Source organism: Thalassophryne amazonica, chromosome 7, assembly GCF_902500255.1.
Source record: "Thalassophryne amazonica chromosome 7, fThaAma1.1, whole genome shotgun sequence".
NCBI classification, from domain to species: domain Eukaryota; kingdom Metazoa; phylum Chordata; class Actinopteri; order Batrachoidiformes; family Batrachoididae; genus Thalassophryne; species Thalassophryne amazonica.
The window spans coordinates 50,618,323-50,624,353 of NC_047109.1; the positions used below are offsets into that span (position 1 = coordinate 50,618,323).

A 6,031-nucleotide genomic window follows, 5' to 3' on the forward strand; every position below is an offset into this window, starting at 1 on the left:
ATAAAATACATGCCACCCACGGGATCGAACCTGGACTTTCCAAAAGCTCTGATTGCCAGTCAGAAACTTTACCACTGAGCTACCATCGCTGTATTGTAAAAGGTGCGGGAAAATGCCTAATATCAAGAAGGACATTGATGTATTTAAAAAAAAAAATAAAACCACACACCATATAAAAACATCACATTTTATTGAATCCCTCTTATCAAGCGGGCAATACAAGTATGAACCGTCTGTTCCTCTGTAGATGACCCATGGTCACAGACGTACATTGGAGGCAGCTACGGTTTACACGTTTTGCATATGATTCCTGCTTCATGCGCAATTCTACACAAATTCATACTATGTGTGCCCTTACCACTTGCTGGAGCTCAGTCATTGTAACAAGTTTGATCCAAATTAGTATGAAACTCTTTGAATGATTTTGCTCAAACAGGGACACACACACACCAGAGCAAAAACAAGATCTCCACAAGTGCTCCCACTGCATACACATGTAATAATTTTATTTAAGTGTACATGACAACAAAAAATACCATTTTTAATGATACAGTGGCTTGCAAAACTATTCATCCCCTTGGTATTTCACACATTTTAATTTGTTTATGGCATTTTAGATACAAAAAGTAAATCAGGCTTCTCAAAATAAATATTTCAAAAATTATCTTCCTTAGACTCAAACTGAAAGTAAATCTCTTCATGTTTATATAAATTAAGTAAAAATGTAAAAGCCAAGATGATGGGTTGCATAAGTAATCAGCCCCTTTGGCAAGGTTGGGTAGGATTACTTTGAAATGTAACCTAAAAGTAATCAGATTACAAGTAATCCAAATTTATGGACATACACTCAACAAAAATATAAACGCAACACTTTTGGTTTTGCTCCCATTTTGTATGAGATGAACTCAAAGATCTAAAACTTTTTCCACATACACAATATCACCATTTCCCTCAAATATTGTTCACAAACCAGTCTAAATCTGTGATAGTGAGCACTTCTCCTTTGCTGAGATAATCCATCCCACCTCACAGGTGTGCCATATCAAGATGCTGATTAGACACCATGATTAGTGCACAGGTGTGCCTTAGACTGTCCACAATAAAAGGCCACTCTGAAAGGTGCAGTTTTGTTTTATTGGGGGGGGGGGGGGGTACCAGTCAGTATCTGGTGTGACCACCATTTGCCTCATGCAGTGCAACACATCTCCTTCACATAGAGTTGATCAGGTTGTCAATTGTGGCCTGTGGAATGTTGGTCCACTCCTCTTCAATGGCTGTGCGAAGTTGCTGGATATTGGCAGGAACTGGTACACGCTGTCGTATACGCTGGTCCAGAGCATCCCAAACATGCTCAATGGGTGACATGTCCGGTGAGTATTCCGGCCATGCAAGAACTGGGACATTTCCAGCTTCCAAGAATTGTGTACAGATCCTTGCAACATGGGGCCGTGCATTATCCTGCTGCAACATGAGGTGATGTTCTTGGATGGCACAACAATGGGCCTCAGGATCTCGTCACACACTCTGACTGCCATCTGCCCTGAACAGTGTGAACCGGGATTCATCCGTGAAGAGAACACCTCTCCAATGTGCCAAACGCCAGCAAATGTGAGCATTTGCCCACTCAAGTCGGTTACGACGACGAACTGGAGTCAGGTCAAGACCCCGATGAGGACGACGAGCATGCAGATGAGCTTCCCTGAGACGGTTTTTGACAGTTTGTGCAGAAATTCTTTGGTTATGCAAACTGATTGTTTCAGCAGCTGTCCGAGTGGCTGGTCTCAGACAATCTTGGAGGTGAACATGCTGGATGTGGAGGTCCTGGGCTGGTGTGGTTACACGTGGTCTGCGGTTGTGAGGCTGGTTGGATGTACTGCCAAATTCTCTGAAACGCCTTTAGAGGCGGCTTATGGTAGAGAAATGAACATTTAATACACGAGCAACAGCTCTGGTTGACATTCCTGCTGTCAGCATGCCAATTGCACGCTCCCTCAAATCTTGCGACATCTGTGGCATTGTGCTGTGTGATAAAACTGCACCTTTCAGAGTGGCCTTTTATTGTGGGCAGTCTAAGGCACACCTGTGCACTAATCATGGTGTCTAATCAGCATCTTGATATGGCACACCTGTGAGGTGGGATGGATTATCTCAGCAAAGGAGAAGTGCTCACTATCACAGATTTAGACTGGTTTGTGAACAATATTTGAGGGAAATGGTGATATTGTGTATGTGGAAAAAGGTTTAGATCTTTGAGTTCATCTCATACAAAATGGGAGCAAAACCAAAAGTGTTGCGTTTATATTTTTGTTGAGTATACATACATGTAATCCACATGAAGTATTTCAAAGTAATCCTACCCAACCTTGCCCTTTGGTATAATACCTGTAAATAATCAGATAAATTGTCAGTTTTCTTCTGACAAAACAGGGGATGGATACATGAACATTTCCAAGTCACTGAATATGTCTTGGACTTTATTTACATTCAATTATGAAGAAATACACTATGACAATCTATGATAAATCTGCATGGAGTAGACAGTTCTAAAAAACTGAGTGACTGTGCAAGAAGGAGAAGAGTGAGGAAAGCCACCAAGACACTCAGACAACCCAGAAGAAGTTATAGGCTTCTGTTGCTGTGATTGGAGAAATTGTGCATGGTGCATGTTTTGCATTTTGTATCCCCCGTTATACAGCTTCACGATAAAGTGGGACAGAGGGGGGGTTTCTTTCACCAAAACATCAAATCTAGGCTTGCATATCAGATGTACCTTCTAGCAAATTGTAGCTGAAGTTTCAGGTCTTCTTTTTAATAAAATCCTCCTCTACACCAGGCTGTGAATACATGTGGTGCCTTAGTTTTTGTTTTGTTTTGTTTTTAATACATTTGTGAAAATCCAAAAAAAAAAAAAAAAAAAAAAATAGAAATCCTTTTTTTCACATTTTCATTTCACATTGGGGGAGGTCATGGTCTCGTGGTTAAGCGTTGGGCTGCAGACCCAGCCAGACCAGAAAATTGCCAAGGGCCTCTGGGCAAGGTCCCCTAGTTGTTCCCAGTGTGTAGTGAGTGCCTTGCATGGCAGCACCCTGACATCGGTGTGTGAGTTTGTCTGTGTTAATGTGAGGCATCATTGTAAAGTGCTTTGAGCTTCTGATGCAGATGGAAAAGTGCTATATAAGTGCAGTTCATTTACCATTATGGGGTATTGTGTGTCAAATTTTGAGGAATTTTCCCATAGAGGGGGCATGTGGTTGCTAGCTTGTTAGCTGGGTGGAATGTAGCAAAGAGCACAGAGTGTATCCAGTGGTCAGGAAGCAGACAAATTATTAGATGTCAGTTTTAACCACAACTGTTTGTTATTTTTGACAATTTATCTAGCACCCACTACCACACACATCTATCTGGAAATATTTAGCAGAAGGCCAGGACTTCCACAAACCAATCAGGAGGTGACAGTACCTTCATGGCAAAAGAAGGTTCACCATCGAAGTTCACCAGATGCAACAGGATGTTTCTGTGTGGGCAAGACTAGTATGATCTGGGTGGGGTGAATGAACCTTGAACATGCCCAGCTATCTTGAAGTTGCCAAGCTGACCAACAGGTTCCCAGTGACCACAAGGCACAATTTTAACATTGATTTTTGGTTGAAAACTGGGTGATCCCCATCTGAATGTTTTTCACCCACTTAAACCAGTGAAAATACAGTTACAATGTGTCACAAAATGCAAAGTTCTTAACAAAATGTGTGATTCGTTCAGTTGAAGATTTGAAGAGGTGATAAAGATTATTGTTGTGAAACTTCTCCAAATTCATTTTTCAGTGGTCCATGATTTATTAGCTGAGCTTGCTCGGTTAATAATCCTTTATTATTTCTGCTGTAAGGTTTGGCATTTTAACATGGTGGTCTATGAAGACGGACTCACCTTTACAGCCAGATTCAACTGACCATTCACGGAAATGTGACATTTTGGCACTTCATTGTTGAATTAATTGTTCAGCACTGAATGTTGCCGCTTCTTCACACCTATACACACACACACATCCCTCGCTCATTGATATGTGCATCTAACATGTCACCTTCCTGTTTTTCCAAAACACCCAACATGCAAAGCTGTTTGCAGCCATGACGATAGCAGGCTGAAGGCTGCAGTTTCAAAATCCCTAAGCCCCGAGGCTAAATGACAGGTAGTCAATAGTCTGTTTCTCTGCACGCTGTATCTCCCATGGAGTCAGCAACAAACTAATTTTCCTCACTGGGAAGAACTACAAAGACTCCCAAGCCACCCCACAGTTCTGTTGACGAACTGAGAGAGCACAGATGAAAAAAAAAGAGAGGAAAAGAAATGGGCATAAACAGCAGAGGGAGAGGAGGGCGAGGGCAAGAAAAGGAAAAAATGAGAAAGAGGAGATGGATTGAACAGAAGGGGATGGGTGATTTGAAGTGATAGTGTCAAGGTGGGGGACAGAGAGCGAGAGAGACGAAGGGAGGTGCACACGAAGGAGAAAGCGACGCACTTTCTGGGCTTATTTACACGTAGCCGCCAGTATGACAGGTAATTTGGGCAAATTCTCCACAGAGTCTGCAGCAGACGGCGGGGGGATAAAGACGAAAGCAGAGAGCAAAAGAGAGAGAGAGAAAAAGAGGAAAAAGGCAGAGAGGGGAACAAGCAAGGAGGGGAACGTGCGCGGACTACCTGACGTGGCCTGAGTTGGGTCTAAGACCAAGGCAGCAAATGGGTTTCCAGATTCCAATCTGTGGAGGTGGGATGACTGGGGAGTTGAGGAAGGAGGAGGGGGTGAAAGGAGGATGGAAGTCATCCTGTTGACACAGTCTGATTATTTTATTTATCTGCAGCAAGGCAGAGATATCAAAAACACTTTTTAATTCAATTTCTCTTTTCATGTTGAGGCTGAAAGATCAAGCAGGAGGCAGGAGTGGAAGAAAAGAATAATAATGATAAAAAATAAAAACCCGCATCCAACTGTGCTGCTTTATTGTGGCTCTGATTTATTCACTTGTTTGTCTAACATGCACGTCGTGTGTGTACATACATGTGCAGCCGTGCGCACATCCGCCCTCACAGCGTATTTTACATTGGGGAGAAAGCACAGTCGGTAGACTTTTTTTTTTTTCTTCCACATCGTGTGACTGCCTGTCAGTGCTCACGGCCAATTAGAAAACACTTGTTAATGAGGGATGCGCTTTCCTTCCTGCCGCTGTGTGTGTCGGTGTGATGACTTTATTCTCCCTCGCAGTGACAGAGATGGAGGTGTGGATGACAGCAACAGAGATAATGATGAAGAAGATAACAAGGTATTTGTCCCTGTAGGTAAGAGTCCCCTCAGGTGTGGGAGTGGGGGAGTAATAGTGTGCATGCACGCACACACACACACACACACACACACACACACACACACACACACACACACACACACACACACACACACACACACACACACACACATGCACACACACTCACACAAAGTGTCTGGGTCCTCTGATGCCTTCCACTTGTCTCAGTGACTCAGGTTGTCTTGGCAGAGGTGTATTTAGCCTGTGTTGACCTTTTGACCCTGCCATCTTCTGTGCTTCAAGCCTGAAGAATCACAGACGTGACCTGACAGGTTGTGCACGTGTCTGCACAGACGTCACCAAATGCTGCACAGAAACACAATGCTAGTTACCTTCACAGAAGGTGCACACACTGAAGGTCAGTTTAGTTGGGCTACATATGTTTATTAGATGGAAATCCTGCACATAATTGAATTGAGTTCATCCAATGAGTCATTTGTTTGTGTGATACACTCAAAAAAACTGACTCACTGGATTGGATTTCACCTGTTAATATCCGCCTGTTTTTGTCTTGTGCATAATGGTCTTGCATACCCAAGTGCCATTGCTCACTAAAACAATATTTTACCTCCCACATGCTTATGATATGGCTCATTTTAAAGATCTGGATCTCTAGTTTCTGAAGATGTGTATAAGAACCATGTGAGTGCTACACAACTTTACCTATATCATCTCAA

At 42.8% G+C, this 6,031-nt stretch overlaps 1 protein-coding gene across 1 annotated transcript in view; it reads right to left on the bottom strand.

Annotated features, from left to right (window-relative positions):
* Window positions 1-6,031, bottom strand: part of iglon5 (IgLON family member 5) — a 556,035-nt gene that overhangs the window by 351,361 nt on the left and 198,643 nt on the right. The gene's annotated exons all lie outside the window — the stretch shown is intronic.